The sequence below is a fragment of the Brachyhypopomus gauderio genome, chromosome 14, assembly GCF_052324685.1.
Source record: "Brachyhypopomus gauderio isolate BG-103 chromosome 14, BGAUD_0.2, whole genome shotgun sequence".
NCBI lineage: Eukaryota > Metazoa > Chordata > Actinopteri > Gymnotiformes > Hypopomidae > Brachyhypopomus > Brachyhypopomus gauderio.
This window is the reverse complement of record NC_135224.1, coordinates 13,499,703-13,526,567: the sequence shown is the minus strand read 5'-3', so window position 1 is coordinate 13,526,567 and position 26,865 is coordinate 13,499,703. Positions and strand designations below refer to the sequence as shown.

General features: G+C 40.4%; 2 long non-coding RNA genes across 3 annotated transcripts; one reads left to right on the top strand and one right to left on the bottom strand.

Annotated features, from left to right (window-relative positions):
- Nucleotides 1-5,955: 5,955 nt before the first annotated feature.
- On the bottom strand, nucleotides 5,956-10,638 carry LOC143474662 (uncharacterized). 2 transcript variants are annotated; one of them, XR_013120829.1, is made up of 4 exons: nucleotides 10,484-10,638; nucleotides 9,797-9,964; nucleotides 8,380-8,521; nucleotides 5,956-6,855 (listed from the first exon to the last, which is right to left on the bottom strand). It is a non-coding gene; the product is annotated as an uncharacterized LOC143474662 (long non-coding RNA). The 2 variants fall into 2 exon arrangements; XR_013120828.1 differs by lacking the exons at nucleotides 5,956-6,855; nucleotides 8,380-8,521 and having other exon boundaries at nucleotides 8,812-9,964.
- On the top strand, nucleotides 7,151-21,593 carry LOC143474663 (uncharacterized). Its single transcript, XR_013120830.1, has 3 exons — nucleotides 7,151-7,445; nucleotides 20,537-20,682; nucleotides 20,791-21,593. It is a non-coding gene; the product is annotated as an uncharacterized LOC143474663 (long non-coding RNA).
- The last annotated feature ends 5,272 nt before the right edge of the window (nucleotides 21,594-26,865 follow it).

The following is a 26,865-nucleotide window of genomic DNA, read 5'->3' as shown; positions in this document are numbered from 1 at the left end:
CAGGACACTGCGCGAATGCACATTAAATAGACAAACCACATCAGCCCCATGTGATGACGAGACGAGCCACAGGTGAGACAGATTATCACGGGACGAAACCACACCCACGGAGATCCACTGACGTAGACGAACAGACGCGGACGACGTTAACACACGCCCAAAAGGGAGGGGCCGGGGTCCTCAACGTGACAGACTCCCCCACCAAGGGCACTACCCGTCCCGGGGTGCCAACGGGACCGAGTGCCCCGAACCCACGTCGATGGGCGGATCCGACGCACTCAGTCCTGCGTCTCGGAGGTGACCACCCTCGGCGAAGGAGTCGGCCACGAACCGCCTAGAACACCCTCTCTGGGAAGACAGGGGAAAAGACGTTAGACAAACACAACGGCACGGTTACAAACACACAAACAGGTACGCTTACACAAATAGGCACAAACGGGAAAAGGGGGTTTGGCAGACAAGCTACGCGCCAGGAGGAGAGCGATGAGGGGAGAGAGACCGGGAGCTGCTGGTGCTGCGGTGGGCGGTCCCCCTCCTGCCTTCGCTGCAAACCCTCCACTGGGTGCAGCGAGGCTGGCAAACACGCCTGGTGCAGCGCGGCTGGCAGACACACCTGGTGCAGCGCGGCTGGTCTCTCTCCTCGGTGGGCCGTCGGGCATTCCCCCTTTTCCTCGCGACCGCCCCCTGGAGCCGGCAGTGTGGTCCTCCCGTTCGGTCTCCATCGCCTCACTGCTCCAGCTCATGGGCTGCTCCGGGCTGCCACCCCGGGAGTAGTCCATCTCGCCACCTCCAGAGCGATCGGAGAGTGGGCCCACCTCTGGAGTCCACCTCCCCTTCACAGTCCCGGCAGATAGCTCCGAGGGGGAAGGGCTCTCCTCTTCCTCCTCGGTGTAGGAGCCCTCTTCATCCTCCTCCTCCCCACCGTAGTCTATGGCGGGCGTGGAGCACTCCGACGGAGGGTAGTCATCGTCTTCCTCCTCTCTTCTCCCCCACCGTAGTCCACGGTGGGCGCGGAGCACTCAGATGGAGGGTAGTCTTCCTCTTCCTCCTCTCCCCCACCGTAGTACACAGTGGGTAATCCTCGTCCTCCTCCTCCTCACCGTCTTCTACGGTGGGCGAGGGGCACACGGGTGGAGGGAGGTAATCTTCTTCCTCCTCCTCCTCCTCACGGAGCAACAGAATCGACAGAAAAGGGGTGTGGAAAAGTTACACGCGAAGACATTAAAGAGTCTCTATGTAGATGCTACAAAATGTGTAAAAATCACAGACATGTTCGCTGCTGTAGTCTCCGCGTCCTCTGTAGGTGAAGACAGCAGCAGCAGCAGACAGGGAGAGCAGCAGCCAGAGATGCAGGTGTAGTACGTAAGCAGGTAGTAACGTTGGGATAACACAGGGACTTTATTACATGAGAATGATGAGCAATGGCCATTGATTAGTATCAATATTAATTGGTATTTGCATACTTCCCAATATCGGGCAGCCACGCGCCCTTATTCAGGTAAAATAGCAAATGGTCAAGACTGAGAAGTGTTGGAGCTGCAAGTGTCCATTTTAGGCTATCATAGCATTTTAGATATTTATGTTAAAGGTGTGTTGAAAGGCTTAGTAGTTTGAATTCGTAGCCATGCTGTGGTTCAACATGTTTTAAAAAGCACTCAAAACAAGTAAACTTACAGATTTTAAAACGTATAAATGATAAAAGCTTTGCAATTTAAGCATGACTACAGTAAGTGTAAAAAATATATAAAAGTAATATTAGCAAAAGATAGGCCACAATGAATAAGAATAAAACGGTGTGCTTTAAAGACATGTTTGCGTTGCATGAATTCATAAAGCAGCTTTGTTTGTAGCCAGATACAAATAGCTACATGTTATAGCTGTTTAAAGGAGGGAGCACCTTTAACCTGACGAATTAGAATTGAGCTGTTAAATTGGAGAAATTCAGAAAATACATATTAGAGATGATTTCAATAAAATCATAAACGTGATTGTGATATAATGCTAAGATTGAATCCAATGACTTTAACCAGTAATTTTTTAATTACTATTTTTTTCTACGTCGTACCCCACATACATAAATTACAAGTCAGTTGTGCTCCGCTAATTATGAGGGGCCGGTCTAAATAAAAAATGCCAAGGCCGATTTTTTGTCCCAGTCCAGCCCTGACTACCACCATATCGGTGTCTGCAGTGCTGAGAATGATCCACAGCCCACATAATACCTGCTTTGTGGGGGTCCTGAACAAGAATAAATTATACAGACAAACAGATGTACAAGTGTACAACTACAAATTAGTACTGTATTGTTATTGGAGCTGAAAATGAAATGTAGAAATAAGGTGGCAGGAGCCAGGGGCGGACTAGTGGGCCGCTGGGCCGCTGGGCCACCGGCCGCCGGTGGTTTAACTCAGCCCGTGGAGGAGCCATTGCCATTGCACTGCGGCCCCGGCCCATAGTCACGCTGCTGTTTAGTGGTGTCCATTACCTCCCCCGCTCCAGTCAGGCAAACCTGCTCAGCGCGGCCGCGGTCCAACTCGTTCATGTGTTTACAGGTTCAGTCCGCAGCCGTGCTGAGCAGGTTTGCCTGACTGGAGCGGGGGAGGTAATAGACAGCGGACTAGGCCAGCTGATGCGAGCTGACGGTATGCAGCGGAGATCAGAAAAAAAAAAACCCAACTTGTACCAGAAAATCCGGGCCGTACTACGAAAACATACAGCAGTTTAAATTGTAGATAACATGTTATTTTAATTGTACTGCTGTCGCCTCTGCAACGTCTAAGGCACCATCTACAAATGACCTTAACACGGTTAACACGGACGCAAGTGGCGGTCTTAAAGGTTCCAGAGCACTGCGCAGTTTTTTTAAGCTATTGAAATTCTTAGATTAAAACTAACCACCACAAATAGGTAAGAGGAAGAAATACCCACATTAGAGTTGTAGGTTGTTCTTTAGGATACACTTTGCGTAAAACAACTTGTTTGGTGGTCTTATGATGGACTATTTAAAAGCCACTATGTGGCTTTGTAATCATATTATTGCTGGAATTAATATTGTCCATATGACAATAAAAGCCGTCATATACACTACGTGCCATTTATAGATTCATACAGTATATATATACACACACACACATACAGATACACACACACACACATATGTATGTATATATATATATTAGGGCTGGGTATCGATTCAAATTCCAAGAATCGATCCGATTCCGATTCTGAAGATTAAGAATCGATTTATTTCGATTTAATCCGATTTAATCGATTCGATCCAATTCGGGGTTTAGTGTTATTAAAAATGTATTTATTTGAGCTGTTTCCTGACTATGTACAGAAGCAACATGTTAAAACTAGTATTATATCAATATTAATCAGCAAATAGTTACTGGTAGTTGGTAGTTACTGATGGCTGGAAGACTGGTGAAAAGGGTAATCATAAATCTACCTTCAAGAAAGGTAATCCAGGACAATAAACAGAGGACATATTTGAGGTGTCTATATCTGCAACAGTGGACTCCTACTGGGACACTAACCAGTGCATTATTATTATGATTGAAATAATTAAGAAGTCACCCAAAAGCTGTTGCTACCAAATGCATTTTTATTTTAAAAGTGCTCACACTTAATAAACTGAAAGTATAAAATGTAAACGTGTATTTTTCTTTAAAGTAAGAATATAATAACAGAACTGTCACGTTACGGTCCCCGACCCCTCCCTGTTGGGCGTGTGTTAACGTTGTCTGCGTCTACTCGTCTGCGTATCTCCGCGGGTGCGGGTGCGTCTTGTGATAATCCTCACCTGTGGCTCGTCTCGTCATCACGTGGGGTTTGTGTGGTTTGTCCATTTAATGAGCGTTCGCGCTGCGTCCTGTGCTCGTCGTTGTTTGAGTCACACATGTTCTATGTAAACGTGTTTTATGTGCGCTGTCTGCGCTTCGGTAAATGTAATAAACGTAACAATTTGGAAAGTGCAAAGGATTCTGTCTCGTCCATCGCCTTGCGCCCAACGTTACAAGAGCATTTTTAACTTTTTAAAACTGTAAAAACACTGGGTAAACTGTCAGTGACATGTACTAAATGTAAATAGTCACTGACACTGGATAAACTGTCCTTCTGTTTTTAGATTGCCGATTTGACTATCGTCGTTACCGTCACTGTCCGTCACCATGTAGTTAGACGGAGAATGCCTGCGTGAATTCAGTGACGAGGCGGGGGTAAAAGTTCACTAAAAAATCGATCTTTGGACGTACGAATCGATAATCAGATCATCATATGCGAATCGATTCTGAATCGGAAAATCGATTTTTTCAACACAGGCCTAATATATATATATATATATATATATATATATATATATATAATATAGTGGGCCAGTCTGTCTGGAACTCCCGGGCCACTTTTCCCCCCCAGTCCGCCCCTGGCAGGAGCAAATAAAGTGGCTTAATAGGGTATATAACAATCTGACAGTAACAACACCCTCATTCTATAATTTCAGTGTACTGGGCATTTTTCCAAACTATTTATTTATTTTATTATTATTTTTATTAAAAAGTTATTTTTAGTAAAGGTAAAAAAATGAAATGGTACATATTTAAGAAATGTACTGTACATTATTATGTTGGCAATCACAGATCATTATTCCTGTCCACTTTTACGTTTCCTTGTAAACTTAAAAAAACGTGTATTGTGTTATTTAAATAACATTTAAAGAACATTTTGATCTTTAAACGGCAAAAGTTTTAAGGGTGAATTTATTGGATTTATATTTCCTGGTCGGAAAACGTAAGCGACACGTATTAACAACCAATTGAAATGTGATGAATTTAAACCAATGAAAAGAAGATATGGACGGTAGGAGGAGTTGGCTGTTGAAGTTCTCACACTTAGTTTAAAAAACAAAAGTCTCCGTCATGACCAGCATTTGCGCGTGCGCTTATTTTTCCACCTTCGCCCGCTGGAGAGTAGTGCTGGGCGGTATGACCAAAATTCTATATCATGGTATTTTTCTAAATTATATCGGTTTCACGGTATTTGATGGTCCCCCCCCCCCCCCATGCGTGATGTGTTAACTGCATTGAAATAATTACTGCTGTATACTGGTTAAGAGCACCCTATTCCACTGTTAGAAAAATGTCTCCACCTAAGTATTGTGGTGTAGGAAGAAGAAGCAGGAAACCGATCCATTTTAACACAACCAGGCTCTTTTATCTAAATTGCCTTAGCGACGTAATCACGCATGAAGCCATGATCACGCAGAACAGACTCAAACTCATACAGCACATGAGGGAATGGCATTAACAACAGGACAACACACACACACACGGCAGGGAACAACTCGTACAGTACAACTACATAAACCAATAATGGAGGACTCAAGCTACATAACACACATAACCAAATACATAACAAATAAATACATGCACCAACATTACACATAAAAGGAACCAATACCGGAGCCGTAGGGGCTCATGGGAAGTAGCGCCATCCCCCTTTGGACCAACGCTACAGTATTACATGTAATACAGATTTGCATGGCCTCGCATGATCAGTTTTCAAATGGTAGCACTAAAGTAGTGAATGAATCATATAGCATGACAGTTGCAGTAAAAATACAAAACCTTTTTACAGAATTTTTTTTAGCTCTTTTAATATAATAAAAAAGTGAATTATTTTGAATCATTTCGACCATATGTGTATTTGTATAAATATGTAACTTAATTAAGCTGAAGGTGCTGGAAAAACATGAAAATGGACCTTGAAAGTGCCGTACAAGTGCTTGAATTCCACTTTGTAAAGGTGGATGAACCCTGCACACAGCGCTAAATAATGTTTACAGCTTATTTTTTTAAAGGAGACATTTTGTATACAATAGTTGCAGGTTTCTTGTTGTAATTTCTTTAAGGGTCAGTGTATCTTTTAATAATATACAAACTAACTGTGATACCGTGTTAACCGTGATACCGCGGTATTTTCTGAGATGGTTATCATACCGTGAAAATCTCATACCGTTGCAACCCTAGCAGGTCATCAACAACATTCAAACAGCCATTTAGCTGCTTTGTCAAGCCAACATAAAGTTTGTTCACAAACTTTGCCTTTCTAGTTTTCTATTGTTTTGACTGTTGTTGTTAAAACTGTCTTTTATTCTAGTACTGGGAGCGCCCTTAATTTTAGTTATGATCATTCTTCTGCCCTCATTTAACTGTTGCGTAGTCAACCTAGACAGCGAGCTAAACATTAACGGATTCAGCAATGATGAGACGGTGTAACATTGTCTTGTTCTTTACTGAGACCCATTTTTACTGTAAAACTGTAACAAAAAGAGAATCGACAATGTACATAAATGTTTGTCATAAAATAAATAAACATACTGTCACAAGTCATTACACAAATAAACATTTACGTGCCCTTTAGCTAAAACTAACATAAACAGAACTGAAGGCTAGTAGCATTAGCCTATTTTCACTTACTCTAGGAAACTGGTGAACAGAATCGTAAAATAGATAGAAGTTTAGATAGATAGAAGTTTATTTAATCCCGGTGGGAAATTCACATATTGCAGCAACTCCAGTACAATCAAAAACAAAATACACTATACAAATTTAAGATTAAAGAGAATGATAATAATAATAAAATACAAAGTAAAATAAACAATAAAATAATAACCTTATCATAAATTAAAAACTTCCAAGTTTAAGTGTTTAAAGTGTCCTGCCCGTGCTCAGTCCTTCAAAAGTGTCAAAAGTGTAAAGTGTCCAAGTTTAAAGTGTCCAGCTTGTGCTCAGGTATTCAGGGAATTATTGGTGTCTGTTGGTGTCCTGGCACTGTGTGTGTTATACAGTGTGATCGCTGTTGGTACAAAAGAAACTACAATCAAAAAGACAAAAAAGCAATTTAACATACGGCAAGCTATTGTATGGTTCTTACACTTACAGATTATGATTTGCCAAAGCTCACAGGTGATATGAAGATTTATTTTTGTGCTCGAATGGCTGCTTCCTAATCTCCTTGCTGCTTATAGCCACTAACCGTTAGATGGCGCGATTTAAACGAAAACAGGAGAACAAATGTCGCAAGGCTGCCCCCTTGTGGCGCAAAAGAGAATTAAAATGTTGACCAACTGTGATTAAACAAACTAACAAATCCCGCTGTAAGTGTGCGGGACAGAACAATAATAATTTGGCTGATTGTAGCTATGAAATTATGAGCTTGTTTATGATTATATGCGCAAATTATTCGATGTTTTTGAATGAAGCAAATGTTAACACTTGAAAATTTAAAACCGTACAGCAGTAGCTGCAAAGGGTACTCCGAGGCCGTCAAAGCCTATTTTTCCTGTTGTACGGGCAGATAAGGTAGTCATGAGGTAGTTAAACTCTGCCCACGCATTTAACCTCGGCTGGAGAAAGTCGGCGCCATTTGTCTCTTGGCGAAAGACGGTGAGTGTTATTTATTCAGTCTTATTGAAAACTTATTTTATTACGTGAAATGGATTATGTACAATAAAACACCTCGGAGATTATATACGTACAAAACCTTGATGCCAGGGACCGAATAGCAAACGTGTTGAGGTGATTAGCACAGTTAATGTTAGCAAACTGGTAGTGATAGCTAGCTAGCTAGTTCTCCATAGTTTAGTGACTTGGACATTTTTTTCAACATTACTTAATCATACTTAAAATAGTTTTATTAGATGCAGCACAATAACAAAAACGATGCCTTAATTGTCAAATTTGATCAAGCCAGTCCAAAGATATTCAAATTTAAATCGGCCCTATTTTTTATGCAATTAACCTAAAACAAAAGGAAATCTTGTGATCAAGAAATGTGCGCTAGTTTTAGCTTTTGGCTAGTTTTTCGTCGTGATCATGGTTCATCGGACCAACACGTTGTCTTGAGACCTTTAAAAAACTACCTTAATCTCTACAGACTGGGATAAAACTTCAGGAAACAATAAACAAGAATATAATGTAACGGTCCACTTATCTATTCATATCTTTTGAACAGTCCTACGATGTTTTTGAACGGTCCAAACGCGAAGTTAAATTTCAAGCAGGCTCAAAAAGAAACAAGCGCGAAATGCGAATTCTAGCGGGATGAGAGAAAGCGAACATTCAGTTATGTCATATTACCAAAACTCTGGGAAGAACCTCCTACAAACCGACCGGAGAAAAATGGCCACGGCTCAATCATTATCATATTTAATATTTATATATATCCTCTGATTTCCAGGATTTTTTTCATTGTGTCTCTCATAGTTTAAGTGTACCTATGACAGGGGTAATCATTTTCAATCACGGGGGGGGGGGGGGGGGGGGGGGGGGTAGCGAACGTAGGGGGGAGAGGGGGTGAACGCATTTGGGCCTCTGCTACCTGTTTGTTGTTGTCATAAAGGCAATCCCCGGCATCGTCTTGACAGAGCCGTAGAAAGAGAGAGTTGCGACACTGTGTGATCTCGCCGCTCAGAGGTCACGTGGTTCATGGAGGCCCGTATAGTTCCAATCAAACACGAGCACTGAATGGTTTTAAGCGTGAAAGACATCAGCGGTTACCGTATTTCTGGTAAATATTACAACATAATATGCATTAATTATCATTTTCCACATACTAACAACTTGATAAAAAAAAAAAAAAAAAAATATATATATATATATATATATATATATATATATATTTTAATTATTATTATTATTTTTTTTATAGTATCTTTGAACAAAACTAGAGTTACAAATAGCCTTTTGAAGCAGCCTGCACTATTAAAGGTTCAGGCATAGATTTATTTAGTCCACAAAACAACACTAAAAACACATTTAATACATAGATTTATTCTGTAGTCTACACTACAACACTAAAATAACATCATCAAATACATAAATTAATTCATTAGCCACATTACAACACTAAAATAACATCATTATGGCAACATCCACAATATTGTCAATCCAAGAAGACATGCTGGCCCAGGGACACTTTTTTTGTGTTGACAAGCAGGTGTACACAAGACTGTCTTGAAAACCTGTTTAGCTGCATAAGACAGAGGAATCCAGTCCCAACTCCTGTAGAGTTTCACCAGGCACTAAGATCAATATCAGTTGGACAGTTTCTTATTACACTAAAATCAGGAAGCTATCAGGAGGATGACAGTAGCCTATTGGCAGACTTCCTGGATGCTAAAGAGGAATTTCCCAGTCCTGGCATCAGAGTGGATGACCTGTTGGAGCACAACCCTGTGACTACACCCTCACCTGACTACACAAAAATGGAGACCTGTGCTCTCTATCATCTGATAGGCTACATTGTGAATCAAGTAATCAAATATTCCAAAATTTGTAATGAATGTCAAATTGCAATTAAGCACAGAAATGAGAGCCCTGAAGAAGAGCACAGTATTTTACTAAAGTTGAAGGAATTCAAGTCAGGTGCACTTTGTCGGCCATCACAGGAGGCTTTTGATCTAGTTCGGAAAATCGAGCAATTGTTTCGAACTAGGACCAGTGCCTCACTTATGGCACTCCCTAATGCAAAACATTTAATGGAGATAGAGGCTAGGCTCTTAGACAGTAGGCTTCCCTCATGCCATGATGTTAAACAAAAAATAACTAACAGATACTGTTGAGGTTCAGGCTGAGGTTGAGAATCGCAGCAAAGCACATCCAGGCTGAGAGGAAAAACACACACTGTCCAAAACTGGGCATTTTGGAAGTAAAAGCCAGATGAAAATGGCTAAGAAAAGCCAGCAAATCCATGTAACACCTGGAAATACACCCCCATCAAATACTTTCATTGTTACCATGAATGTGCTTGGTCTGTCTTTAACTCCTACAAATGTCCTGCCCACCCAGTGGTACTTAAACTTCAGTAGGTATGGAGGATCTGTTTTTCACATCCCCACTCCACCAGTTACTGCAGTAATCACCAATCTACATTGCTCCACTGGTCTGGTCATCACACCACTGGCCTAAAAAAAATATTTTAAATGTTATGATGGTAATGACAATCCTAAGCATCATACGTAATGAAATAAAATAAATTTGTTACTAAATTGTGTTGAGATTATATATAGACCTGTTGATTGTTGCATCCTGTATAAATAGTGGTCATCCATGTACAAGCTGCTGGTTTTATCACCCGTCACTGAAACACTAGCTAATTAATTAATCAACCAAAGAGTAACTTCACTACAATCCAACCATCTTTTCTACTTCAGATAGTTACCATTAATTACAATATGATCAAATCTATATAGGTATTACTGAATTTAACAATTATCCTAATGACTGAATACTCTGAGGCTAATGCACCGCTAAGTGATTCCTGCTTTTAATAACATAGCTAATGCTAGCGAAGTGTAATTTAAGCTAACGGCATTTAAAATGCAGAAATAAACTAACAACAAGTGACCACTTAACTATAACAGTAATACTAATCACATTTATGGAGGATTATATAGGAAACGATGAATTATTCATTAACTTACCAGAAAAACAGCCGCGGAAATGCTTCAAATATACGCAGTTCAATGCTGGAACTATAGCATGTTTGGAACTATTGGTCTCCCCATGGCACGTTTACTTCCGCATTCCTGAATTACAATAGGAGTCTATGGGAGTGTCGCAACTCTCTCTTTCTACGGCTCTGCGTCTTGAGATCGCGGTGCGCGATTTCAAAATAAGAGCGGATAGCGCGATTGAAAAAAAAGATTCCTAAAAAAAAAAAAACTTTTCAAAACAGCTCGCGGGCCAGAAATAGATCCGGCCCGCGGGCCGCAATTTGAGTATGGGGGACCTATGATGTAAATTATATTTTATATATATATATATATATATAATATTGTATTAGGGGTGGGAATCGTTTACTAACTCACGATTCAATTCGATTCTGATATTGGGGGCCACGATTCGATTCAAAATCGATTTCACTGGTTTACAAGGTTCCTTAATAATTTTTGGTGGGCCAGATAGAATTTCTCATGCTGAGCACAGAACTAACTTCAAAATTGTCACATCACGTAGAGTTTTTGAGAAACAGCCAATTTTGTTTCAACTGTTGGGAAATTTTCATATGCATACAGGTTTTCTTGCTCGACAGCAGCTTATGTTTTTTTTAGGTTGAAGTCATATTTTTGACAGCCATAACCAATGCAAAATATAACAGACACTTGCTTTGTTAAAATACAGCAAAAAAAGTCTGTTTGATCATGCAGCAACTTGCTTGGGCATGCTCAGGCACGCCCAAGCTCGGCTCTAAGATTTTGGCTTGTTTCCATGACAGCACAGCCTTATTATATCTAGCAGCAGCAATGAGTAATGTTGCACATGACCCACTGGTAGATCCAAAGAAGATATTTCTTCCACCTTTACACATCAAACTTGGACTAATGAAAAACTTTGTTAAGGCAATGAACAAGCAAAGTGAAGCCTTTATTTACTTGCGCCCAAGGTTATAATCATTAACGAAAACGAACGAAAAAACGAAAACTAATATTGAAAAAACAGTTTCGTTAACTGAAATAAATAATAACGGTAATTAAAAGAAAAAACGATAACTAACTATAACTATATTACATGTTTAGAAAACTAACTAAAACGTATTGAAATTATAGATAGGATACCCTTCGTTTTCGTGTTTGTCAGTTTATTTATAAGTCTTGTGGACTGATGTGAGATCGTTTTTTTTTCACTATTAGTTTTATATTAGCTGGCAGAACTGTACGGCACCTCATGGTCCATCACGTCTCTTGTTTAGAGCTCTTGCTCGCCATGCTAGCTGCAAAATTACGACAACAAAAGTTGGGAGAAAACGGCGAGTCCTATGTGGGATTTTTAAAATATGACTACGAGAAAGACTACATGTCTTGTAGTGGAAACAGGTGATAAAATATATGGAGTAGTTCTCAAGAGAAAAAAAACCCACGAATCTCAAAGTTCACACAAGAGGGCAAACTGCTAGTACCTTGACAAGCTAGCCTCCGAGTAGCTCCGCCGAAAAAGAAGCACCATCCCGGCTAGGTAGCACCGGGAAGGAGAACCATAATGGACCGTCTTCACCAGTGATCAAATAGCTGCTGGTTAGTTAATATGCAGAAAAACCGCAAGCGGGTGGATGCACTAGTTAATGTGTTGAAACTGGACGTCAACACGACTGTGTGACTCCATTGCCTTCAAAAAGTTTGGCTTTTCACACGAAACAAAATAGGGTTGCTCCTATGTTCCTGTCTGTCTTAGTCTGGCAATTTTCAGCAGCAATATTACACATTTTGCACTTAAGGCTTCTATTTTGTGGACTGTTGGTTGTTCAACAGTAATTGAATGCATTTTTTAAAATGGTATCTTTTGATGAGTTTTTATTTACTTTGGACTTTTTGAATCCTGCACCTGACAAATAACCCAAAGTATAAAAAAAACTAATACTAGAACTAATGAAAACTAAACTAAAACTAAGCTTAAAAAAATTATTAAAACTAATAAAAACTAGCAAACATGCTCTAAAAACTAATTAAAACTAACTGAATTAGAAGAAAAAGTTACAATGAAATAAAAACTAAACTATAATGAAAAATCCAAAACTATTATAACCTTGCTTGCGCCAGATGTTTCCATGCCTAAGTGATGCCAAGATAAAAGAAGGTATTTTCGTTGGCCCACAAATCCGAGAAGTGATGCAGAATAGTCACTTTGACAGCCTTCTGCAGGGTAAAGAACATGTCGCATGGACAGCCTTCAAGAATGTTGTTTGCAACTTTCTAGGCAGCTATAAGGCACCAAACTATGTCGAACAGGTCGAAAGTCTGCTTCAGGCATACAGATCGATGAAATGCAACATGTCACTGAAGATACATTTTCTTCATTCCCACTTGGATTTTTTCCCAGCCAATCTCGGCAACGAACATGATGAAAGGTTTCATCAAGATAATTTTGTAATTACGTAACGCGAGACTTCACCACAACTTAGAATCGATTTTGGGACATTTAAAATCGATTCTGAATTGTAGTAAATGAGAATCGATTTTTGATATATGAATAGATTTTTTGGCACACCTCTAGTAAATACGCTAGTCATGCAAGCGCAAGCATTAGCTTAGAATTTAGCATTAGTTACACGTAGACAATGTACAGCAACTTGATAAATCATAGTAGATTCAAGGGCTAAACGATTATACTGTATATTATACTTATACGTACTGTAAATTAAATAATATTCACAAACGTGAATTTTGACTTACGGTGCGTCAAGGATGGCGTAGATGCCATGAACAAAAGCCTCTTCCTCCGAGTCCATGCTTGCAACACAGGACCCATCGTCACTCACATCTTCTACGCTCCACAAAGACATCATCGAGCGTGAGATGTCTTCTCTCCATTGTCGATAGCAAAATTTGCATGATAAAATGGGTGCGAACTGCAAAAAAGAAGGAATGGCGGCTGCGCAATACTTCAGTACTAGTACTGCTCCAACGCGCAAGGCACAATGGTGGTCCGGTAATTTGCGCACTGCCCAATGTCAGTGAAATGTGACCAATCAATGCAAACAACCTATCTACGTTTTCATCTGAATGTCAACTATTCTGCAGAATAAGGTAAAGTCCCCAGCAATTAAAACATAATCAAAATCAATTAAAATCCTAGAAAGCATTTCTGCAAAATCTTCAAGAAAATCTGTATGTAGTCTGGGAGGATGATAGATAACAATCAAAAGAATTGAATAAAAGCCAGCAGTCTGGTAAAGTGACCACTGCCCCAACGTGCAGTTGGTATCGGTCCAGAAATGAACACTTCAGACTGGGAAAACTCCAGAATGTTGAGCAGATGGTTAAAATCCTGTTTCAGAATCTCAGACTGTTGTTTGTAAACATCGCTAGAGCAGACATGCACAATCAGTCTTTCCATAGCTGGATGATAATGCAATATGCGTGGAATCATGGGTATCTCTTCACAGACAGCAACACGAGGAAAAGAAAAAGGCCTTAATACTGGTGCTCCATACACTTCTGATGACTGAGTGTCCAATCAGCAGAGTTTTGGGCTGTGGAGGTGTACCTCATCTCCTTTCACCATTAAAATAATTAATATGTATAATTTTTAAAAGCTGCTATAACAACATGAATTACCAATTGGACAAACACTTAGAATCTTTCGATTCTACTTAAGGCTACAGTTATACAGCGTTACTAAAGCGCCATACTTATCAAGTTTTGGGCTAATGTATACAAGTATGGAAGTTTTCTGTGTCAATATTAATATGAAAATGTAGCCTAATACGCATTTGCATTTACATGTTCAACTCATACAAGCAACTTTGAGCTCAAAATTCAAATGCAATAATTCCATTTACATTTGCAATGTGATAGACATCTATTCATATTTCATTTACACATACATTGATGCTTTATTTGTGCCTTTATTGAAATGAAAATGTATTTCCCAATTTGAATTATCAAGTTCATGTGATCATGCAAAGGTATCAAAATTGTAATTAAATGCTATTCGCTTAATATGCTTTGCAGTTCGTGATCATACGTTTGAAATGTAATTTTCAATCTCACCACTATGCTAAAAAGATGTCAATATTTAAATGTTAATGGAGAAATTGTGCCTGTCCTGTTTACAATAACATTATGATACCAACATCGCTCAAACTGTGTCAAAATGCATTTTGAAAATGCAATCAGAGCAGAGTGCATTTTCATTTCCATCAGGTTCCACAGCTTTCCACCTCAAGCAGCCAATCTGGATGGGACTATAGCACGCTAAGCAGTACAGGCGAGTTTTTTTTAAACATGGACGCAGAAGAGCGAATTAGATTAATTCAAAGGGTAGCAGACGAGTCCTTATGGTGAATTTACACTCCATTAGTGTGTAGGCCTAATATTCACCCAGCAGTTCAAACAATTAACAAACAAAAGTTATAAACTATATATATACACATTATAACCGAGTGGCCGATACAGATGCTCAAAAGAAGTCTTTGTTCCGTCATCAGTGGCAGGTGCCGTTTCTGGAAAGCAAATGCCGCCCCCACACTAAACAGGGACTGAAGCATCTCAAGGAAATGGGGACGCAGGGGGATTCTGGATAACATCATTCATCGAGGCATTACCACTTTATAACTTTTAAAATATGACAGCACAAATGCTTCTTTAAACAAACCAGCATTAACAAGCAGAAATGTTTTTCTATTTCTGATCACACCAGAACTAGTGCATTTGAATTTTGAGCTCAAAGTTGCTTTGAACATGTAAATGTACGGAACATGTAAATGCAAATGTGTATTACAATTTAATTTTAATATTGAGACAGAAAAACCTCCATATACAAGTTCGTGATTTTAGCGAGCTGTAACATTTTTGAACATGTACTTACCAAACAAAAATCATACATGGCATGACTAAACCATCCTACAAACCACCGACACATGGGATTATGTGAACAAACCTTTTTTGGATGTTAAGATTAGCTAGCAAGATAAATAGCTTTAACGTAGCCGTGTGATTTAGTTATATGATCTGAATCATTTTGCCAGTAGAATTTATATGGATCATTTCAACCTTTAGTGTCTCAAATGCCTGTTGTTTGTTGACAGAGTTAATCTATGCAGCATTGGCTGCTGCTTCTCGCCGGTGTGTGTGTGTGATTGGTTGTCTGCGACTTGTACCTGTGTTAACAATTGTAAAGCGCCTTGGGGATCCTGAAAGGCGCTATATAAATTGAACATTCATTCTTTCATTCAATGTCCAAGCCTGCTACCTGTTGGTTAATCTGATCTGTGGATTTGTCCTGAACTGAGATTATATCATCATTCTGTTGACAGATTAACCAGAGTACTTGTTTGTGTTGTTACAGAATTTGCCTATATTGTATATGAATGCTGCTAGATGGTCCTGTGAGTTATTTCAGACAACAAACAAGCAATCTTTTACTTTATCTTTATTTACAATATAAACCACCACCCCAACAGTTTTTACAACAAACAATATTTCCTGAACAAGTGGCCCAAACACACCCTACATCACCATGGTCTTCAGTCTGTGTAAGACAAAAGCATTAATGCAAACGGCACAAAAGGGCACAGCAGTCAGCTTAAAAAATACTAAAATGTTTCACATACTGCAGTGAAACTGTGAACATAAGCATTTGATCCAATTGAACCAATGCATTCATAAAACTATACAGAATTATAAACACAATCTTCTTCTTTCGGCAATCCCTGTTAAGGGGTTGCCAAAGCGGCTCAAACTCCTCCATCTGACCCTGTCCTGAGTGTCCTCCACTGACACACCAGCCACTCTCATATCCTCTACCATTGCATCCATAAACCTCCTCTTAGGTCTACCTCTCCTCCTCTTGCCTGGAAATTCCATCCTCAAGACCCTCCTACCAATATACCTCTCCTCCCTCCTCTGTACATGTCCAAACCATCTCAATCTCGCTTCCATAACTTTATCTCCAAAACATGCTACATATGCTGATCCTCTAATAAACTCATTTCTGATCCTATCCTTCCTCATCACTCCAAATGAGAATCTCAACATCTTCACCTCAGACACCTCCATCTCCCTCACCTGTCTCTTTGTCAGTGCCACTGTCTCCAGTCTATACAACATAGCAGGTCTCACTACTGTCCTATAGATCTTTACTCTGAGTTAGGGATGCAAATGATTAATCGACTTTCGATTAATTGTCGATTAAGACGTTACTCGATCAAAATGTATTAATCACGATTAATCATTAGAGAGCGCTCCTGTATTAACTTGAACAGAGCGTAAGAACGAGAGGTGAACACGTGTCGTGAAAGACCAAAGTGGAAAACAAAATGAAGCGGGCGAAAAGACGTGCGGTGTGGGACCATTTTGAAGCGTGTTCGGGAAACGAGGCAGAAACTGCGTAATCCAGAAAATCCCAAGGAGGGAAACTTTATTTTCCACGCAACTCAAACAATAGCACTGTTCTCTTCCCCTCCCCTGGCGCGCGCAGGCGCCGCTCTCCCAGTGTCACTTAAAGGGCCAAGTGCCTGTCTGTTAGGGAATTCACTGCGAGGAGTAGTAGTCGCTACAATTTCAACATTGTTAATTTAGGCAAAGAAGTCAAATGTTCTGTGTGTAATGCGGTATTGAAGTACAACAGTTCCACTAGCTCACTCAATTATCATTTGAACACCATGCATGCAGCTGTCCTGCATATCACCAGTGCACCTGGTCAACCTAAAATCACAGCTACACTGGGAAGGCGAGCGTTTTCGAAGCTCGCTACAAAAAAATACGAGTGAGCTAAAAACAGCTATCTACTGCTACTACTGTAGCCCTTACAACAGATTGTTGGACGGCTCTAACAACAGAAAGTTACATTACTGTGACGTGCCACTACACTGACGAGAACTGACAGCTAAAATCTGCAGTGCTGATTACGACGAACATGTCGGATAGACACACCACTGACAGTTTAACTGACAAGCTCAATGATGTTGTGGAAACTTGGGCACTCTCCGGTCGCGTTACAGCATGTGTTCACTACAAAGCTAGATAACATTGTCCAAACATGGGCTCAATAATATTCTCTTTGGCTCTCTATTTAATTTCTTCTTTTTTTTTAACATTTTTTTTAATGTCTAATGTTTCAAATTGAACTGAGCCAGTCCTTAATTTATTCCTTTTTTAAAATGAAAGAATGTATTTTGTTATACCATAAAATTTTCCTCATGCATAATTACTTGAGCAATATATAATATAATACAATATAATTATCATAATATAATATATACTTTTTGAACAGTGTTTTAACTACACTGCTCAAAAAAATAAAGGGAACACTTAAACAACACAATGTAACTCCAAGTCATCCACACTTCGTGTTCAGATAGGAAGCAACACTGATTGTGAATCAATTTCAACTGCTCTTGTGCAAATGGAACAGACAACAGGTAGAAATGAGAGATTTTCAACTGATTTCAAAGATTTTTATTAATTGAGATCTAGGATGTGTTATTTTAGTGTTCCCTTAATTTTTTTGAGCAGTATATTTAGCTGATATTTTTAAAAGCCCTATTGAAACACTGAAATTCAGGTGAAAAACGCCGCTTATCGATTAATCGAAAGTCGATCGATAAGATCAGTAAACTAACGATTAATGAATTTATCGATAATTTGCATCCCTACTCTGAGTATCTCCATTACTCTGTATCCTCGACCTTAAGTAGGTAAACTCGTCAACCTTCACCAAGTCAACTCCTTGTAACTGGAACTGTCCACCGTCTGCCCTCTCATTCACACACATGTACTCTGTTTTACTCCTGCTCACTTTCATTCCCCTGCTCTCCAAAGCATATCTCCCATCTTTCCAAGCTCACCTCCACCTGGTCCCTACTCTCACTACATATCACAATGTCATCAGTAAACATCATAGTCCAAGGGGACTCGTGCCTAAGCTCGTCCGTCAGTCTGTCCATGACAATTGCAAACAGGAAGGGACTCAGGGCTGATGTAGTCCTACCCCCACTTTAAATCCATCTGTCATTCCTACCACACATCTCACTGCTGTCACACTGTTCTCATACATATCCTGCACTACCCTCACATACTTTTCTGCCAGTCCTGACTTCCTCATACAATACCACAGCTCCTGTCTTGGTACTCTATCATAAAACACACAATGTAACTCCTTCTGTCCTTCCCTATACTTCTCCATTAACACTCTCAAAGCAAACATAGCATCTGTGGTGCACTTAGCTGGCATGAAACCATACTGCTGCTCACAGATCACTACCTCTCCTCTAAGCCTAGCTTCCACTACTCTTTCCCAGATTTTCAGGGTGTGACTGATCAACTTTATTCCCCTGTAATTACTACAGCTCTGAACGTCACCCTTATTCTTGAAAATCAGCACCATTATGCTTCGTCTCCACTCCTCAGGCATCTTCTTACATATATAAAATATATAAACACAATAACAGCACTAAAACTTTATAACAACTAAAACACTATTTTAATGTCCTTTAAGTTAATAAAAAGTAAACTAGCATAATTTGAACAAAAACATTTTGTTGCTCAGAAGTGGTACAACCAAATCACCATACTGATATTTTCCCTAATTGCTGAACAACTATCCACCTACAATACATTTGTCATCAAAAGAAACAGTCCCAGACACATCAAGCTGAACTCCCCAATTTGCTGCCCCCATGTGGGCTGATCAAAGGTCAAATTCATTTGGCACTGTATCTCACATTGAACATGACACAATGTTGCTAACGTGTTCCCTCAACAATGAATTAACCTACATGTGTACACATGAAAGTCTTTGAGCTGTTCTGTAAAACTCGTCGGCTAATGTAACAACTTTGCTTCAGACCCAGACAGTATTAATTAGCTCAAATGAAACAATGTTGCACTTCACTGCTAGAAAACATATACGCAAGACCGTAAAATCAGATGCCCTGCACGTACCTTACTCTTTAATACGATGGCATCTCCGTCAAAATGGGTACCGGAAGATACTGAGACTCTCTCGGGATATATACATTCTGTATCGCCTGTCAGATTGTCTGCGAACAACAGCGAGCTCTTCAATGCAGTGCTACAAACGGGATGTGAAGACTTCCACGACACTGTGGTTTTCAGCGCTCGGAAGAGGAATGACTTCCTCCAAGCAGCCGAAAACGGCACAGCGATCTGCTTAAAAAACGTCAAAAAATCTTTACGTTTTTTTTACTGGAACTCTTATAATACGAAAATGAAACGAAAACGGCAGTGACGCGCTGGTTTTGCGGTGGGTAGGAATCAAGTGCAAACCCAAAACGAACAAATGTCAAAAACGGCAAACTGAAACCTCCGCGGATGCGGGAAAACCAAAACCAAAAGACCTTAAAGGGAAAACGGCAAAAACGGCAAACAGAAACCTCCGCGATAGCGGGAAAACCAAAACAAAAACCCTGAAGGTAAAACAACTCAACGATATGGAGGAATCTCAACGTGTAGCAAAAACCAGGTAAGTAAACAAAAATATGTGGATAACAATCAACGCGGGGGAGAAAAACGGGGGAGAACAAAAAACACACGGAGTAAAGCACAACGTGTCAAAAGTCAAATGAGAGATGAGGGAGGAGAAGTGAAGTTCAGGTACAAGACCTTGAACTTCTACCGGTGTTACCCGTCGATCTGTCAGCCAGAACACTGGCAGACAAACCAACATAGAAAACTGAGGAAATGGGAAAAACTGGGAAGACAAGACTGAGGGAGAGAAAGTCTAAGAACACTCCGGGAGAAAACGGGAACAGGCGAATGAAACGCAGGGACTAAGAGAACGAGAGAAAACGGCTTGGGCTGTGAGTGTATAGACAACAAACAACTTCAGCAATGGGCTGCTGAAGTTGCTTGCACTAAGTAGGCTACAAACACATGTAGCCTATTGCGTCTGATTGCCCCCAGGTCTAGCTCGCGGGCTCCTCTTTGTGGCGACCGGAGGAACGCGCTTGGGTCCAACCCTGACAGAAAATCTAGTCGCCATCTGCTTATGTTTACCTGTTCGCCTTTGTTTTTCAGGTTTCCGGAGCACTTCAGAATTTGACGTTGTCGTCAGTCATCTCACTGAGCTGATGGTCACCGCTGTCTCTTTCGCCAGGAGGCCACCCCCGCCTCTGCCTAAGACAACACTGCGAGACGTGCTCAGCATGGCAGCAGGCAAAAACGTACGTAATTTATACAACCCCCCCTGCAACCCCCCCTACTTACATTTACTGCAACATTTCTCACCTACGTAATTTGAACTAAAACGTTCCCTACTTACACTCTTGCAGGTCAGCCTTGTAGAAGCAAAAGTCCTGGCCTGTGACAGAATGACCGACAGGGTGACTATCCGCGGGATGGAGCGCGAGCTGAGGACATGCACCATCTCTGACGGCACTGCTAACATCACTCTCCAGCTATGGGAAAAACATCGATGCTGTACGCGCTCAATCCTCATACGGATTTACTTATCTTTCGACGTGCTTTTACGAGGGGTAAGTGTCAACTTACCACAACACTCAACACCGGTGTGGACAAAATACCGGACTTGAATGTGCTATCAGACACACAAAGCGCCTCCGCTGAACCAGCTCTGACCACCCTAGTAGCAGCAATTTTGGAACTGGATATTAAGGCATCGACATTGTGCTCAATCTGCAACACCAACCAGCAAACCCTGGATCAACGTAAAAAATTTCACCGTTGTGAAAAATGCAACTTCTTGCAGACAACATCACTTTATTCCTAATGGATGCGTGGCACCGTCAAAATTAAAGCGGATAACGAAGAAAACTCACTAACGGTGACCAATTCACCTCTCACCGTTTACATAGCTCAATACAATCTGCAAGCATTCAAACTTGTCGAGGAGCTGGAAAAACATTTCCTTGAACAGAAAATCCTGTCGGTCACCTTTGACAAGCAGCTTCGCATATGTGAACTCAGTCAGATTTCACCGCCTAAACCTCCACAGGAACTGTTTACCGCTGCGTGCTGATAGCTTACCTTCCACAAACGCTACGGTTTAAGTTCCGGATAGCCGTAAGCCCTAAGCGCAGTTCCATCACAATTTGGTAAGTTCTTGTTATTTAAATGCTTTTTGTAAGTTTTATCGTTACGTATTGTTCCTACATTAACATTGTTCAGTTTTGCATTCTCCATATTTTCAAAAATATTGTATGGATGTTGGTTGGTGTTTTTTCAATAAAAGCTTTGCCTTATAACTAGACATCATCTTCAGTTGTGTCTTTCGAAACTCGGCAATTTTACACACAACAAAACGACGTTTGGGTTTTACTAAAAACTCTGGTTTTAAACAACCTTTATTGGTACAACTTATTTTCGTGCATATCCTTGTCTAATCAAACTGTCAACTGTTTATTTACGATCCCAAACTACTTGCAAGTCTAATTCAGCACTGCACCAAATCTTGAACCGCATGTTTACCACTCTAAAATACTTTTAACATGTTATCATCTTAACCTTAGTTTGAACGTCAAAAATCAAAAGATATTTTACAAATTACTTCTCTTATGGTTGTAGCGACACTGAACGAGTTACCTTGCTGTTCGCCTATTGAATTAAAATACTTCAATGTAGTCGCTATTTCCTCCACGTAGGCTATAGCTGACGCTACTCTCACTACAAACAAATTATTGCTTTTCCTGTAGCATACTTACCATCACGTTAAAACTATCCCCTACTGTTGACCACTTTTCGATTTATTGCTTTCTCAAGTTACAAAAACACACCCTTGCTATTTACAATATTCACATGCGTCAACGCTTGTCTTTGCAGTCTTTCTAACACTTCGTGCCTCAGGATTACTTAAACCACATGAGACCACAAAGAGCAGCACTGATATAGAAATTAAAATGGCTTGCTACCGATAATCTAGTTTATCTTAAGTTTGAATAATTTTTTCACAAAAAAAAAAGAATACAGACCCCACTCATAAATGTGTTATCATAAAGGCAGGTGTAACGCTGCTCGCGGAGCGAGAGGATGGACACAATTGTGGAGAAGAGCGAGATTTATTAAAGGGCATACCATTATCGTCGTCGCTAAACCAGTCCGAGTTCATAATAGGAGGGCAGTCCGAAAAGCAGGCATATATAGACATGACGAAGGGAAACACGATGACCAGACAATGAATCAAAACAGGAACACACTACGGGTATACACAGCAAACGAACATCCAAACATCCAAAACAACCGACGAGGGACAAGGGACACTCAGGGACTATATATACAGAACTTTAAACAGGCAACAGGTGAGGGCAATGACACGGGGGCGTGGTAACAAACGAGGAATCACGGAGACAAACGAGCAGGGCGAGATAAACAAGCAGGGAACACAGACACGAGGGAACCCGGAGTGACAGCTGAGGGAGGGGGCGAGGCCATACGTGACAGCAGGGTTTAAATACAACCAAGAGCTTATTTGCTCACCTGACTTATAGAGGTGTGCCAAAAAATCGATTCATATATCAAAAATCGATTCTCATTTACTACGATTCAGAATCGATTTTAAATGTCCCAAAATCGATTCTAAGTCATGGTGAAGTCTCGCGTTACGTAATTACAAAATTACGCGAGACTTTACGCAGCATGTTCTGGGACACACTCGTGCGCGGAAAAGTTTCAAAACACATGGAGGAAAGAGATATTCAACCTGTCTGGTCTTCATTTAAGGCAAAAATATGGGTTCATTTTGGTTTTTACCGAATGCCTGGGAAGACCGAACTGGACACAATGTAGCTCGTGTGCAAGGCTTGTGTAACGCGGTGAGCACGGGAGCGTTAATATAGAGAAGGGTGAGAAATAATATAGAGAAGGATGGACCCAAGTGCCGGCTCGCAAGATCAAGACGTTTGACACTCGTCAAATGTATTAGCGAGAGGGAAACGCGCACAGCGACCCAGAATGAACAAACAAAACAACACGGAAGACTCAACGCGCAAGAGAATAGAAAGCAAAACCGTGAGGGCACGGAGTAAATAGAAACAAAAAACCAATGCGGAAAATACAACGCGTGAAAAATAACACTCAACCGTAGTGAGACGGGAGGAAGAAACAAAACAACAACAGTAACTAAAAAACAGCGCGGATAAATGCAACGCAAAAACGAAACCAAGGACACCAGCAGAAGTAACTGACAAAAAATGCTGCAGCAAAATAAAACCGTTCCCAAAAATAAAGGCAAAACGGATAGAAAGACATACAGGATTGGGAAAACTTGAGATGGGTCAGAAAGCGACGCATGAGATACTCGAATAAGTAAAGAGAAAGCATAACAGAGAGAGGTGGCGAGACACCATTAAACGATAAGCATTCACAGAGAAAGCAGAGACTGGCTGAGAACGTACGGTTACGCCGGTTTAGTCTGGGACTGACTCTGGTGCCCCTAGCGACGGCTGGGGGAACTGCATCCGAGCCAGCCCTGACAGCTCGCAAAATGAAGCTTATGAATTTTGGTAACACAACAAAAACCATTTTATTTTACCAAAGCACTTAATTTTTGTTAATTAAATGTGAAAGACACTTAATTGTCTGTATTTGTCGTTCTGTCTTGCAAAGCAGACTGTAGTAGATCATGCAGATTTTATAGACTGAAGCAGACATTTTTATAAATCAAATCGTTTTTTTAATCGAAAATCGTTTTGAATCAAAAATCGATTTTTGAATTGAATTGTGGCCCCCAAAATCGGAATCGAATCGAATCGTGAGATAAACAATTCCCACCCCTACTGACTTATCTGGCTTGTTTGCCCAAACTTTCCCTACACGTAAAGCTTCTGTGAATGCCATTTGAATTTCACAAAATTGATTGTTAAAAGCATCAACTTGAAGGTTTTCATAAAACAAGTTCTGATTACATTTTGGCAATGCATAATGTTTTAGCGGCAACATATATTGTACATTGATAAAATAGCTATGCTCTACTGAAGAGATTGCATTGTGTACATTTCATGTACATTTCAAAATGGTGAAGATGGTGGCATGTCTAGAAAATGCGGGTAAGTTTACTGGTTATTATATAAACATTGAGAACGCACACATTATTTTGTGCATTAAAACATTATATTTAATCTATCCCAATGTATAATATGTGACTGTATCAGTTTGTGCCAGTGTACGAAAAGACAGTTAAACTTGGCTAGCGCTATTTTGCGTTACTCGAATAGTTCACTAGTCAGTCAGTGGGTTTGCTTTACAAGAACGAAAAAAGTTTAATAACTTTTAACAACTTTTAATTAGAAAGTAGTGGTTTTCTTTTTCTATCAGTAATAGTTCGGTGTACAACTGGACAGTTGGTAAGCTAATTAGTTAGATAGCTAGCTAATTATCTGCTGATAACCACGGTACCGCTGTCTAGTTAGGTTAGAAACCGATGCACATCCTGTGTTTGTCTTTGTTTATTCACTTTAACATTTGGAGGTGTCTGTTAATGTGGGCAGGAGGAGCAAAAACAATCCTGAGAGCGATCACCCCCATTCCAATATTAAACGAGCTCGACATTCTGAAGTTAACTTCCTTCCCAACTTTCCCAAAGGAGAGATCTGGCATACTATGGAAGAGATAGACTTCAAATCATACAAGTTCAAAAGGCAGAGGAAAACCAGTTAGTGATTGGAAAACTCATGCAGACAATCTTTGGTCTTCATCGGCAAGATATCGTTAAGGGGATCTACTGGTGAGGGACATTTTGAAGAACTGGCCAGCCCTACGAATAGAGTCCCAGGTAATGACTATACCTCAATCACTTGGTACAAAATTTTACTAAAACTCACATCATGTATTAATTTGTGGTTACCTTTTAAATCTTTTAAATCTTTGCAGCACACAAGAATGTCACTTCAGCCAGCCTGAAACAAGCATTATGTAGACATGTATGTTTATGTCTATGCAGGTGTTTCCATCGCATAACTAATGTGAACTTGTGCAATCAGTTCTACTCCGAGTTGGACTAATACACACTACGACTGATCGCCTTGTTCAGGCAGAAGGCATTGCAGACAGGCAAGACAGCAGTGGCACTTAGAGACATATGATTGCCAGGTATGTTTGGGATGTACTATGCTATCAGCAATTCAACCTTATTTCTGTTTAAGAATAAGAATTACATAGAGACACATAACTCCTTTGTTCATGTATTGGTATTGCTGTAATGGTGACCGGCATTGGCCAGAAGAGGATGGGTTTTTTTTTCCAAATATTGGCTCTCGATTTCATTTATTCTTTGTGCCACATTTTGAACTGTATTGTAATGTACTGTATTACAGTACTGTAATTTTGCCAAATGACAACAGAGGGCAGTAGAGTTATGTGTTATGTTTAAAAAAATCTGCTTGTGTTGTTATGGTCTCCATAGAAAACCACTGAAAGAAGCATTTTATCATGTTCCAGAAGTAGACAGATGCATTATGATGAGCAGGTGTGATAAATGCATCAATGTACACTATAAATCTACTGAACTACTGAAACCTCACTCAGAGGCGTAGCGCAAAATTCTGGGGCCCCACTGCAAGGAGGCAATGAGGAGGCCCGTGCGTGAGCTAAAATCTCGCGAGCGACCGTAGCGCGCGACCCTGCGCGAGCGTTGCGAGCGTCACTGCAGTGTAAAATATGGCTTTGCAGTGTTGTCCGAAACCATACGTTAACAAATACGAGCCTCTTGTAATTCCAGGACGAAACATAAGAGAACGTGAAGATTGGGCGTTTTGAAAATAAACAACCATTAAATAATTTGATAAAAAGCGAATAATTTCGAGTATATGTATAAATATTTAACTAAGTTTAACGTGCTGGGAAATATTGAAATGGACCTTGAAAGTGATGTACAAATGCTTTAATTCCACCTTGTTAAGGTGTATGAACCCTGCAAACATGACTTTGTTCATCGCGCTGAAGCTCGGCGCGCGTGCGAAGTTACAAAATTCGAGAGGTGCACGACCTCGCGAGTCGACAGCGCGCGAGGTCCTCGCGCACGGGCGGAGCCACAGCGATTACGTCATTTTCGCCGCGCAGACCCTCAAGTATAAACCAGGCTTAAGCGTGGGGGAAAACATTAACATCACCCAGGAGGATGACTAAACAACAAACTCGTCCTAAGGCGGGGCCCACCTGTGTTCGGGGCCCCCCCGCAGTGCGTGCCTTGCGTGCCCCTCCCCTACGCCAGTGACCTCACTACTTAATCCTCAAAATCCTTTAAAAAAGAAAAAGGTTTGCATATTTCAGTCAGTGCAAAAAGAGTATAGCAGCAAATTTCTCTGGACAGTTATAATTTTTGTTACTGAAGTATTTATGAAACAACAACACTATGGTGTTTATTTCTTCAGTTTATTGTAATTCATTCCTTTAAC